Here is a 13,291-nt window from a genome sequence, read left to right as displayed (position 1 = left end):
CACTCACAAAGATGGAAGAGAAACGAGACTTAGAGACTTCATCCATGTTGTGGCAGCAGCGTTTAGGCCACATTTCAAGAGAACGATTAAATCGTCTCATAAAGGATGAAGTCTTACCTCCTCTCGATTTCTCTGATTTTGGAACATGTGTCAAATGTCTTAAAGGTAAAATGACATTAGCGAATAAGAAAGGTGCCACTAGGAGCTCTAATTTATTAGAACTCATTCATACTGACATTAGTGGTCCCTACCAAATCGCTGGCATAACAGGACATACTTCATTTATCACTTTTATTGATGATTATTCTCGTTACATGTACTTGTATCTTATTAAGGAGAAATCTGAATCTCTAACAACTTTTAAAGATTATAAGGCTGAAGTTGAAAAGCAATTAGATCGTCAGATTAAAGTTGTGAGATCAGATAGAGGCGGTGAGTATTATGGAAGACATACTGATGTGGGTCAAGCTCCTGGTCCATTTTATGAGTTTTGTAAGGGCCAGGGGATTGTGAACCAATACACCATGCCTGGTACACCTCAGCAGAAAAGAGTCGCTGAAAGAAGAAACCGTACCCTTATGAACATGGTGCGCAGTATGTTAGCCAACACTAATTTACCATTATTCCTCTGGACTGAAGCGTTAAAAGCAGCTGTTCATATACTCAATAGAGTTCCTTCTAAGTCTGTCCCTAAAACTCCTTATGAACTTTGGACAGGAAGGAAACCGAGTCTTAAATATATGAAAGTATGGGGCTGCATTGCTGAAGCAAAACTTTACAATCCTTTCCTAAGGAAACTTGACCCTAAAACAGTTACCTGTTTCTTTATCGGGTATCCTGAGAACTCTAAGGGTTATCGTTTCTATTGTCCTTCCCATGTCACCCGTATTGTTGAAACCAAGCGTGCCGCGTTCCTGGAGGATTTCAAGGTCAGTGGGAGCAGTACCAACCCTTACGAAGAATTGCAAGAAGTACAAGACGCGGGGGGGAGAGACTCGTCGCTTACCATTACTCCGATTACTCCTCTTGTACCCAATGCAATTATTGCACCTGAAGCTACTGTACCAACTCCAAATTCACCTCCACAATCAGAACCCATTATACCTCATGACGAAGGCACATCAAACGCTCAAAACCAAGACAACGCTGAACCCGATAATCCACTCAGGAGGTCATCCAGGCAAAGAAGGCCTCCTAATTGGGATGATTATGTTACCTACCTGACTGAAATGGATCCCGGAAAGCTCAATGATCCTATCTCTTACAATGAAGCCATTAGCAGTGATTAGTCTTCTGAATGGAATAAAGCAATGATTGATGAGCTTGAATCCATGAAGAAAAATGACGTTTGGGATTTGGTAGAATTACCCAACGGAGTCAAACCCGTAGGATGCAAATGGGTGTTCAAAACAAAATTGGATCCGAATGGGAACGTTGAACGCTACAAAGCGAGATTGGTTGCAAAGGGCTACACTCAGAAAGAGGGAATTGATTATCAAGAGACGTTTTCACCTGTCTCTCGTAAAGATTCATTAAGGATCGTCATGGCTCTAGTAGCTCATTTCGATTTAGAGCTGCATCAGATGGACGTTAAAACCGCTTTCCTTAACGGAGATTTGGACGAAGATGTTTACATGAAACAACCTGAAGGCTTTAAACCTGAGGGTCAGGAGCATCTAGTCTGTAAGTTGAAGAAATCCATTTACGGGTTAAAACAAGCATCACGTCAGTGGTACCTCCAGTTTGATGAAGTCATGAAGAGGCAAGGTTTTATGAAGAATCAAGTGGATCAGTGCACCTACCTCAAGATGAGTGGGAGTAACTTTACTATACTTGTCCTTTACGTAGATGATATTCTATTGGCAAGTAATAGTTTAGACATGTTGCATGAGTCGAAGAGGTTACTTTCGCATAACTTCGACATGAAGGATCTCGGAGATGCTTCTTACGTCATTGGCATCGAAATTCACCGAGATAGACATAAAGGGATCTTAGGATTGTCCCAAAGGGCTTATATAGATCGTGTCCTTACACGGTATAACATGCAACAGTGCAAACCCTCCGTCGCTCCAGTAGTTAAAGGAGATGTTTTCGGTTCATTCCAGTGTCCGACAACAGAGGTCGAGAAGGAGCAAATGAGCCAGATACCTTACGCGTCAGTAGTCGGGAACTTGATGTATGCTCAAGTCTGTACTCGCCCAGATATCGCTTATATTGCTGGAATGCTAGGCCGTTATCAGACTAATCCTGGCCTAGATCACTGGAAAGCAGCTAAGAAGGTACTTCGATATCTGCAAGGGACGAAAGACTATAAACTGACTTACAGAAGAAGTGATCATTTAGAAGTGGTGGGCTATTCTGATTCTGACTTTGCCAAGTGCAAAGATGACAAGAAATCCACTTCGGGCTATATCTTTATGTTAGCAGGCGGCCCTATCTCTTGGAAGAGTCATAAACAACAGTTGGCCACAACTTCCACAATGATGGCAGAGTACATTGTTGTTTATAACACAACATGTCATGGAATGTTGCTTAGAAACCTGGTCACTGGACTCAAAGTCGTTAATTCCATTTCTAGACCATTGAAGCTTTACTGTGATAATTCAGCTGCCGTTAGTTTCTCGAACAGTAACAGTTCGACTGGAGCTGGTTTATATCTCGATACGAAATATCTATTTGTACGTGAATGAGTTGAGGAAAATAATCTTTGTATCGAGTATATTAGTACTAAGGATATGCTTGCGGATCCGATGACTAAAGGTCTCCCTCCTAAGGTTTACGAAGAACATGTTCGGAATATGGGATTTAGTAAAGACCTTATTTAAGCATATTGTACTAGCTTATTGTAACACCTTGAAAAATTTCGTCCAATAATGTCTTGACACGTGTCATAAGGTTCCGTTATGTGAAAACATACTTTAGAGGGACTAAAAGTGACAAACAGTGAAACTATGGAACGTAAGGGTCCAAAGTGTCAACAATGGATAAATAGGCTCTATGATAACCCCACATAATGTTTATAACCTTTAACGGTTGGTTCATGGATCATACGACGCGGAGATTGCCCAAACCACATAATGTTTATAACCTTTAACGGTTGGTTCATGGATCATACGACCGGGATTGCCCAAAAGTGAAGTATTGTAAACTATAGGGCCAAAAGTTGTCCAACATGTTTAATTTATACCTCTGAGTGAACTTTTGGCAGACCCGAAGCTTTGTATAGCTAAAATATACTCACTAGAATATGTGGTAAAAATTTCATGAAGTTTCGTCAACGTATGAGAAAGTTATGGCCAAAACCGTACTTAAGGGACTAGAAGCGTCAACGTCGAATTTCAGGGCTTTTCGGTTGAGCGCAAAGTTATCCGAGGGCATTACCATGTTGGTAAAAGTCCTAAGGTCCTTAAAAACCAAGTTTGGGGGTTTACGGGTCGAGAAAAGTAGCCGAAACATCACGTACAAGTTCAGGGGTCAAAGCTGTCAATGTTTGAAAGATGTTTGGCTGAACAGCAGGTCAGGCGACCCGCCTGGACAGACCCAGGCGGGCCGCGTGGGACTATCAGGTGCAGAAAATCGAATTTGGGTTGATTTGGGTCCGAATTTGAGTGACAAACAGCTGTAACTTGCCTCCACAATCACCAATAACATTTCATGCAAGCCTACAACTACAGTAAGCTCGAAAATACTGATTTAAAACAAGAATTGATCTCATTTTGATCATTTGCAAGTGAAGAACAAGGAGCATTCTCTCAAGAGCTCTCAAGAACACTTCAAGCAAGCTTTCTGGAGGGATTCTGATCAACAAGGCCGACTCCTAGTGACCATTTAACATCTATAGGACTCTTGTAAGCCTTCAATTCGTTCTTTGATCCATTCTTGTTGTGTTAATTGCTAAAAGTCAAACTGGGTGTTCATAACCTTTGACTTTCTGATTAAACGGATTTCTTTCAGTAATTTCTCGAATTGAAACTTGTTATAGATTAGTATTTATGTGGGAAACAAACCCTCTAAAGGGTACTAACTGATTCCCACTACATGCATGCTTAATGTCGAGTCAAACCTAATTCTAAAAGGTCAACAGAAGTGATTTTTGCGAAAAATGACATGATTAATGATATAGATGACATGCAACCTGATTGATCATTGAAAATAACTTGTAACATATATATAAATGTGTTTTAATCATCATCAACTCGACACTCTATAGTATAGCCACGAATCGGAACCGAAAGTCTTGTAAAACGATTATTTCGTAGACTATCGATTCGGATTCGTACATGCATGTTCAAGATCTGTTTTGGAAAGTATTTTTGACTATTATTATTTCAGTTAAACTTTCTGGAACTTTCGTTGATTGAGTCTATGTTTAGCCTATTCGAATGCTTGTTTCCGGTTTATGCATAAAGTTGACTATTTTGCCCTTTTTGATTTAAAACGGGATTTTTTGGAAAAGTGAAAGGATAGAAATCTTTATTTTTATTATATAAACTTGCACCGAAAGTTTCGGATCAGTTGGTGGTCCAGATTGTGAGTTATGGCCATTAGCGTAAAACTATATTATAAATTTACGTAAACGGTCCTTTTTGCGTAGAACCCGTTTCTGGCCACATTTTGACACGAAACTTTTTACCAACTGATTATATATAATATTCTGGGAATTTTGGTGATTTTTAATTAATTTTTGGCTGAACGGATCCTAGATCACCTAGCCATTTCGGCTTATGTCGGTTTTGACCGTTTTAGCCATAAAAAGAGTTTTACACCTCCGTTTGACCCGAAACCTTTTTCTACTGATTTTATATGATGAATAAATTATTTTAAGTATTCTGGAAATATAAAAATCTCAGATTTACTGTGAAAACCCGAAAACGCCCTTAAATCGTATTTTTAGCGTTTTAAGCGCTTAGTAAGCGTTATACTTGTTTTAAACCCACAAAACTTATACCTACTGATGTAAACCACATATTTTCATATAATAACAGTAAGTATGATATTTTGAACTCAGGTTTCCAGTTTTGGCATTTTTAGCCCTTGTGAAATTACTAAATTACCCCTACGGTGCATAGTTTGGTTTTAAATGATATATTTGGTATATGGGTCATACCCTACTGATATAATATGTTATATTAAGTATATTTACTGTATGAACCAGACCCGCAACTCAGATTTCTAATTTTACCCTTTTATTATCTTTTAAATGACCAAAATGCCCTTCTAAGGCATAAATTGAGTTTAAAATTATCCCGGGCAATATAGGACATAACTTACTGATATAATATCATATTCTAAGCATATTACTTCAGGAAACTTGCATTTGAATCTTTGGTCTACCCGTAACGCCGTTTTCGCGTTCGGTTCGGTTTACGTAACTAGTTTGCGTAAATTGACCGAAACGGGTCAAACAATATCATTTTTATTTCAAAATCCAGAATGTATTTAGTATACCCATATTATACAAGTATTCAAACTTGTCGGGTCTAAATCACATTCTATCCGGTCTTTCGCTTAATCGTGCGTAAACCGTATCATTCCTAAAACTAACCGGTCAAAGCTTAAGCTTAAATAAAAGGCCGTTAGGAATCTAATAGGTTAATTATAAACCTTTGTTCCAGATTAGGAAGCCCGGTAAAAGCTATCACCACTTATCGTTTGTGACTTATACTTGCTCAGGTAAATACATTTTGACTTATTTTCCCTATACGGGCTTGGGGTACGGTATTTAAAATACCGCTTGATCGGGCGCACAAGTCCTGCTCCCTATGGGTGTTCAGTCTTGAATAGCTTGTGTGATTTCGTTTAAACAGTTTTGTCTTACTTAAAGGCTTTGGGGGGTTATTGACCATGTCCCGGATATCCTTGGCATTATCTTACGAGATGGCCACGACCAGAGCACGGGGTGTAGGCGTACACCCGTCGTGTATAACTCTTTGATGTGGTGTGTCAATTAAATCTCTAGCCCGGACAGTAGATCCCGGGCCACCAGAGATATAAGTGCATGTAAATCGTTCACAAGTTTATATTTTATAATTATCCCAAGTTAATAAAATATTTATGCCTTGTGCATTTAAATAAATTTTAAATCATTTTCAAAATGAGTCAGTCGATTTGTATTTACCAGTGTAAACTGACGTATTTTTCCAAAAGATTAAGTGCAGGTACTATACGGAAATAGGCTGGCTGTTTCCTAGAGAGCGTCCACAATAGTCTCGCAAACTCGGACGACATTTATCTGTTGAACTATTATTTTATCTTATTTTATTGATCCGCCTGTGGATCCATTTCAACTACTGTGATATTTATTATTACGCTTTATTTAAAAGTTGAAATGTTTCTATTCTGCTTCCGCTGTGCATTATTATATTGTGTTGATTGTCTATGACGATGCCAACTACGTCACTGTACCCCACACCGGGCCCACCGGTGACACGTGGAAATCGGGGTGTGACAGGTTGGTATCAGAGCCAACACTGAGTGAATTAAACACTATCCTAATGTGTTTAATCTCAGTTACACAATTGCACATTCCTCGATTTTCGAGTCTAGACAAAGAACATAGGAAATGTTCGACATTTCGTTTAATTTATTTCTATTTATTATTGCATTGTCTTACATATATTGTTGTGCAACTTGTCTGATTTTTTGACAGGATCAGGATGCCGCCAAGGATGAGAGGTCGTGGAGGATTTCCTACATCGCATGATCATGAGGCTGGCCCCTCGCATAGGCGGGCTCCATCCGCTACACACCACACAGCCGCCAACGACCTTTGGAGGTCTTTTGCCGAGCCTGCTAGGCATTCGGTTTCCGCGAGCACTTCTCCGTCATTACCCCACTCGTTTGGGCCCCATTCGGAGAACGGGCCCCATGATTCGCTTGGATCATACATACCGTTGCACCAGTCACCGCAGCAGTATCCAGCGCCAGCCTACCAGGGTTTGTATAACCCTAATGCTTATGTGGAGGAACCAGTGGGCCATAACCCACTTGGACAGGAGGACCACTTTTCTGGTGGTCACGAGATGGACGTAGACGAGGAGACGGACCCTTCGCTCCCACCATCAGGTACACCAAACCACCCGATTGAGATATCGGATGGGTCGCCATACACAGGATCACCATTTAATGGTGTGGACAGCTTCCAGGAGAGGTTCAAGCAGCATGATTGGTACTTCACCCCTAGCCACAACTCTCCTATGCTTCAATCACTCCATGGTACTCCGATGCTTCAATCGCTCCATGGTTCGCCGGTGCACTCACAGCACCACTCGCAGCAGCAGCAGCTCCAGCAGCAGCCGCCTCTACCGCAGGACCTATCTGAGGCCCTGTGGCGTGACGTGATCACTCCGTCACCACCGCCGCCGCCAGTTTTACCTCCTCCGCCTCAGAGGCCTAGGAGGAATGCGCGCATGTCTACGCGCGGAGGGATTCGCATAGGCACCCCTCCACGTGTTAGTAGCAGCCGCTACACGTCTCTACCCGGGGAGTCTGAGACAGGGGAGTCTCAGCATCCCGTATCGGAGGTTACTTCTGTTCCGATCCCGCCTCTGCCGCCGCAGAATTTTGGAGAGCCGATTCCGGCTTATGCTAGTGCCGCTCAGTTCAACCCGTTCGAGCAGGTGTTCCCTCAGGGTTATGATTACACGGGAGACCCTTACTGGCAAGCTGTGAACTACAGCTCACTCCCACATAGTGGTCCACTTGGAGACCCTTGGGCTGCTGGCCCATCTACTTTTGGTTACCCTCCGGGTTACCAGCAGCCACCGCAGCCGCAGCCTTACCAGCCGCCGCAGCCGCAGCACTACCAGCCACCACCACCGGCGCCTATGATGTCGCCACCGCAGGTTCAGGAGATCCTGCAGGGGATTGATAGCATGCGACGCGAGTTTCAGCACAATATGCGAGAAGATCGCCGACGCACCAGTGGCATGTTTAAGAAGGTATTCGATTTGCTCAAAGGTAAGAGCAAGAAGGATCGTTGAATCCTTCGATTATCATTTCGTGTACTCATGTCCCTGCGTGGACATTTATTCCAGTACCTTACCCCTGCGTGGGTATATCTATCTTCTCTACCCCTGTGTGGGTATGTTATCCTGTTAACCCCTGCGTGGGTTTGTTTTATTTTATTTTGTTATTGTTGTACTTGTTTAGCCCCTGCGCGGGCACGTTATTCATGCTAGTTATGTTATTTCAAAGTCCCGTTTAGGGCAATTATGTACTGGTATTCTATTGGAAATTTAAATGGTTAATTTGAATTTATCATTTTATTGTATGCATGAATAATATTAAAATAATGGAAAATATCAATTTTTATTTGATTTGCCATTTTATAAGAATCTTAGTAAGGTATAACCTAGCTTGAATGCCTTATAACAGGCCTGGCCCTGATGGTAAAACCTGGTTGAAAGGATTCAACTCCCTGTTAACATCTGAGAACATGTTAACATTCTGGGCTAAGCGTGATCTGTAGAATCACACGACCCACCTTTTAATAAATTATCTACAGATTATATCTGTATACAAGTCTATTAATGACTTGATACCTACGGGTTATGACTATGTCATATAGTGGCAGTTGTGGTCTATGACTCCCTGCCTAGTAAAAGATTATCTACAGATTATATCTGTATACAAGTCTGTTAATGGCTTGATACCTACGGGTTATAACTATGTTATATAATGACAGTTGTGGTTTATGACTCTCTGTCTAGTAAAGGATTATTTGTTTAAATTATACAATTTATAATCCTATAAAAATCTAAATTTATAATTTAGTAATTGTCCATGTGACTAGGCCTATGGTGCCAATATATATATTTTCATTCCTTGATTGCTAATAAGAGCCTGAATGAAATCTATTAAATTAACTGCTAAGGTTTTTGATACCATGGTTAATAGATCGTCTAGGACGATAATACTGTTAGGTTCTAAATAAGACCTTGTCCTTTATTGTAGCTTAAAGCTACGATGGCCAAATCGGAAGAAACCAACAGTCATTCTGGGGAACACTCAGATAATGCAAAGATTCACGTTACCGGTGCAGAATTGCAAGCACTGATTGATAATGCTGTCGCCAAGGCTATGGATAGGCAGTTCAGAGAATCTAGTGGTACTCAGAGTAGAACCCGCTCAGTGACGCATGTCAAGGCTAAGACTCATTCTGGGGCTCATAGTAAGCCGCCGTCTAAAAAGGGTGAGCCAAAGAAAGTTGAGGATGATAATCATTCCTCCAACCACAGCAGCGTCCCGAAACAGGAGATTGAGCTGAAACGTGACACGTACAGCAGGTCCTGTACGTACAAATATTTTGTATCCTGCAAGCCCAGAGATTTCACTGGGGAAAAGGGAGCCGTCGATTGTATGACGTGGATCGACGAGATGGACACTGTAGTTGATATCAGCGGGTGTGCTGATAGGGACGTCGTTAAGTACGTGTCCCAATCATTCAAAGGAGATGCGTTAGCATGGTGGAGGTCACTCCTACAAGCTGCCGGTAAGGCCACACTGTACGGTTTGTCATGGGAACAGTTTGTGGCCCTGATTAAAGAGAACTTCTGTCCGCAGCACGAGGTCGAGCGAATCGAATCGGATTTCGTATCCTTAGTCATGAAGAACCTCGATTGTCAAACGTATCTTACTACGTTCAACACGCTGTCTCGTTTAGTGCCTTACTTGGTGACCCCGGAGCCACGTAGGATTGCTCGATTCATTGGGGGTCTGGCACCGGAGATAAAGGCGAGTGTTAAAGCTTCAAGACCTACAACATTTCGATCCGTAGCGGATCTATCCCTCTCCCTCACTCAAGACGTGGTTAGATTGAGAGCCATAAGGAGCTCTGAGGAGAACAAACGAAAACGTGAGGATGACACCTCACGGAGATCTGAAAAGCGACATAGAGGGAACAACGACCACAGGAAAGGGTCAGGGTCTAGGAAGAGTGATCATCAGTCGGGTGAAAAACCCAGATGCAAGTTTTGTAGGAGACACCACTTTGGGAGGTGTCGGTTTGAAACAAAATCCCAGTCTTCGGAGAAGCGATGTGGAATCTGCAAGTCCACCGAACATAAGGCTGTGGATTGCAAGAAGATGAAGGATGCAACTTGTTTTGGTTGCAACGAAAAAGGTCATATTCGGCCCAACTGTCCAAAGTTTGCGAAGAAGGCCGAGGAAGGGAAGAAGACTAATGCGAGAGTCTTCAAAATGGACGCAAAGGAAGCAGTCCTTGACGATAACGTCATTACCGGTACGTTTCTTGTAAACGATATTTTTGCTAGAGTCTTGTTTGATTCTGGAGCTGATAAGTCGTTTGTAGATAATAAGTTTTGTAAACTGTTGAACCTTCCTGTTAAAACCTTAAGCGTGAAATATGAGGTGGAATTAGCCGATGGAACCATAGAAACCGCCTCAACTGTTTTAGATGGATGTGTTATATCCATTAGGAATCATTCTTTCCCGCTATCCTTGCTTCCCTTTAAGCTAGCTGGATTCGACATAGTGATAGGCATGGATTGGTTGTCGAATAACCAAGCCCAGATTCTGTGCAATAGAAAGCAGGTGATAGTGAAGACTCCGTCTGGTGAGTCGCTCACTATTCAAGGAGATACCCAACATGGATTGCCCGAGCAAGTGTCCATGCTCAAGGCATCCAGATGCATGCAGAAGGGATGTGTCATCTATATGGCCCAAGTTACCATTGATGAGCCGAAGCCGAAGAATGAGGATATCCCTGTTATATCAGAATATCCTGAAGTGTTTCCTGAAGAACTACCCGGATTGCCACCGGATAGACAAGTAGAGTTTCGGATAGATATCATTCCAGGCACTGCGCCTGTGGCAAGAGCACCATACAGATTGGCACCAACGGAGATGAAGGAGTTGAGGACGCAGTTGGATGATCTATTAGCTAAGGGTTTTATCAGACCTAGCTCATCTCCTTGGGGAGCGCCAATCTTGTTCGTTAAAAAGAAGGATGGTTCGATGCGTCTGTGCATCGATTACCGTGAACTTAACAAGGTCACTATCAAGAATAGGTATCCGTTACCCAGGATCGACGATCTGTTCGATCAGTTGCAAGGAGCAAGTTATTTCTCCAAGATTGACCTGAGGTCAGGTTATCATCAGTTGAAGGTCAAGGATGAAGACGTACACAAGACCGCGTTTAGGACTCGTTATGGACACTACGAGTTCCTAGTGATGCCGTTTGGGCTCACTAACGCACCAGCCGCGTTCATGGATCTCATGAATCGCGTCTGCAAACCTTACTTAGATAAGTTCGTTATCGTCTTTATTGATGACATTCTTATCTACTCGAAGAGCCAAGCTGACCATGAGAAACACCTTCGTTGTATTCTCAAACTACTGAATCAAGAGAAGCTTTATGCCAAATTCTCGAAGTGTGAATTTTGGCTTCGAGAAGTCCAATTCCTTGGACATGTTGTAAGTGAGCGTGGTATCCAAGTAGATCCCGCTAAAGTAGAAGCAGTTATGAATTGGCAGGAGCCGAAGACTCCTACTGAGATTCGCAGTTTCCTCGGATTGGCAGGATATTACAGAAGATTCATCGAGAACTTCTCAAGGATTGCTGCGCCCCTAACCTCATTGACCCGTAAGAAGAGTAAGTTTGATTGGGGCCCTAAGCAGCAGGAATCCTTTGACATTCTGAAGCAGAAGCTGAGCCATGCACCAGTGTTGACATTGCCCGATGGTATAGATGAATTTGTGGTGTATTGTGATGCATCACATACTGGCATGGGCTGTGTACTCATGCAGAAAGGCAAAGTCATTGCCTACGCTTCTCGACAGCTCAAAGTGCATGAGAAGAACTACACCACCCACGATTTGGAATTGGGTGCGGTTGTATTTGCTTTGAAGTTATGGAGACATTACTTGTATGGAACCAAGTGCATAATTTATTCGGATCACAAGAGTCTTCAGCATTTGTTCAATCAGAAGGAATTGAACATGCGTCACAGGCGATGGATGGAAACTCTCAATGATTATGACTGTGAGATAAGATACCATCCAGGCAAGGCAAATGTAGTTGCCGACGCCTTAAGTAGAAAGGAAAGGGTTAAACCGATCAGAATCAATGCCAAGCGCATTGAAATAAGAAATAATTTGAATGAAAGGGTGTTAGCTGCACAGAAGGAAGCTGTGCTGGAAGCTAACTATCCTGCAGAAAAGTTGGGAGTAACTGAGGAGCAGTTATCCCACGACAAAGATGGAATGTTACGACTAAACGGACGAATATGGGTTCCAGTATATGGAGGACTTCGGGATGTTATCCTCCAGGAAGCCCACAGCTCTAAATACTCCGTTCATCCTGGAGCGGATAAGATGTACCAGGATCTGAAGTCAAACTACTGGTGGATTGGTTTGAAAAAGTCCGTGGCCGAGTATGTGGCCAAATGTTTGACTTGTGCGCAAGTCAAGGCTGAGCATCAGAAGCCGTCAGGTTTGCTTCAGCAACCTGAAATTCCCAAATGGAAGTGGGAAATGGTGACAATGGATTTCATCACCAAGTTGCCGAAAACGAAAAAAGGAAATGATACCATATGGGTCATAGTTGACAGACTGACTAAGTCAGCTCATTTTCTACCCATCAAGGAGACGTATAGCTCAGATATGTTAGCACAATTATACGTCGATAAGATAGTAGCGCTACATGGTATACCTATATCTATCATCTCTGATAGGGATACTAGATATACGTCACATTTTTGGAAGAGTTTCCAACAGTCGTTGGGCACTCGTTTGAATTTCAGTACGGCTTATCATCCTCAGACTGATGGTCAGAGTGAGCGTACTATTCAAACTCTGGAAGACATGCTTCGAGCATGTGCGATCGACTTAGGTGGTAGTTGGGATAAGCACCTACCACTGATTGAATTCTCCTACAACAATAGCTACCATTCCAGCATAAAGGCTGCGCCTTTTGAGGCCCTATACGGTAGGAAGTGTAGATCGCCCATTTGTTGGGCAGAAGTTGGAGATGTCCAGTTGTCTGGACCAGAAATCGTCTTTGAGACGACAGACAAGATCGTTCAGATCCGTGATCGTTTGAAAGCTGCCAGGGATAGGCAGAAAAGTTATGCGGATCCTAAGCGCAAAGATTTTCACTTTGATGTGGGTGAAAAAGTGTTGCTCAAAGTATCGCCTTGGAAAGGTGTGATGAGATTTGGAAAGAAAGGCAAGCTGAGCCCGAGATATATAGGACCTTTCGAGATAATCGAACGTGTCGGGGCAGTCGCTTACAAGTTAAACTTGCCAGAAGAGCTTAGTGCCATTCATA

This window comes from Helianthus annuus, chromosome 14, assembly GCF_002127325.2.
Source record: "Helianthus annuus cultivar XRQ/B chromosome 14, HanXRQr2.0-SUNRISE, whole genome shotgun sequence".
NCBI lineage: Eukaryota > Viridiplantae > Streptophyta > Magnoliopsida > Asterales > Asteraceae > Helianthus > Helianthus annuus.
Note: the sequence above shows the minus strand (reverse complement) of the source record.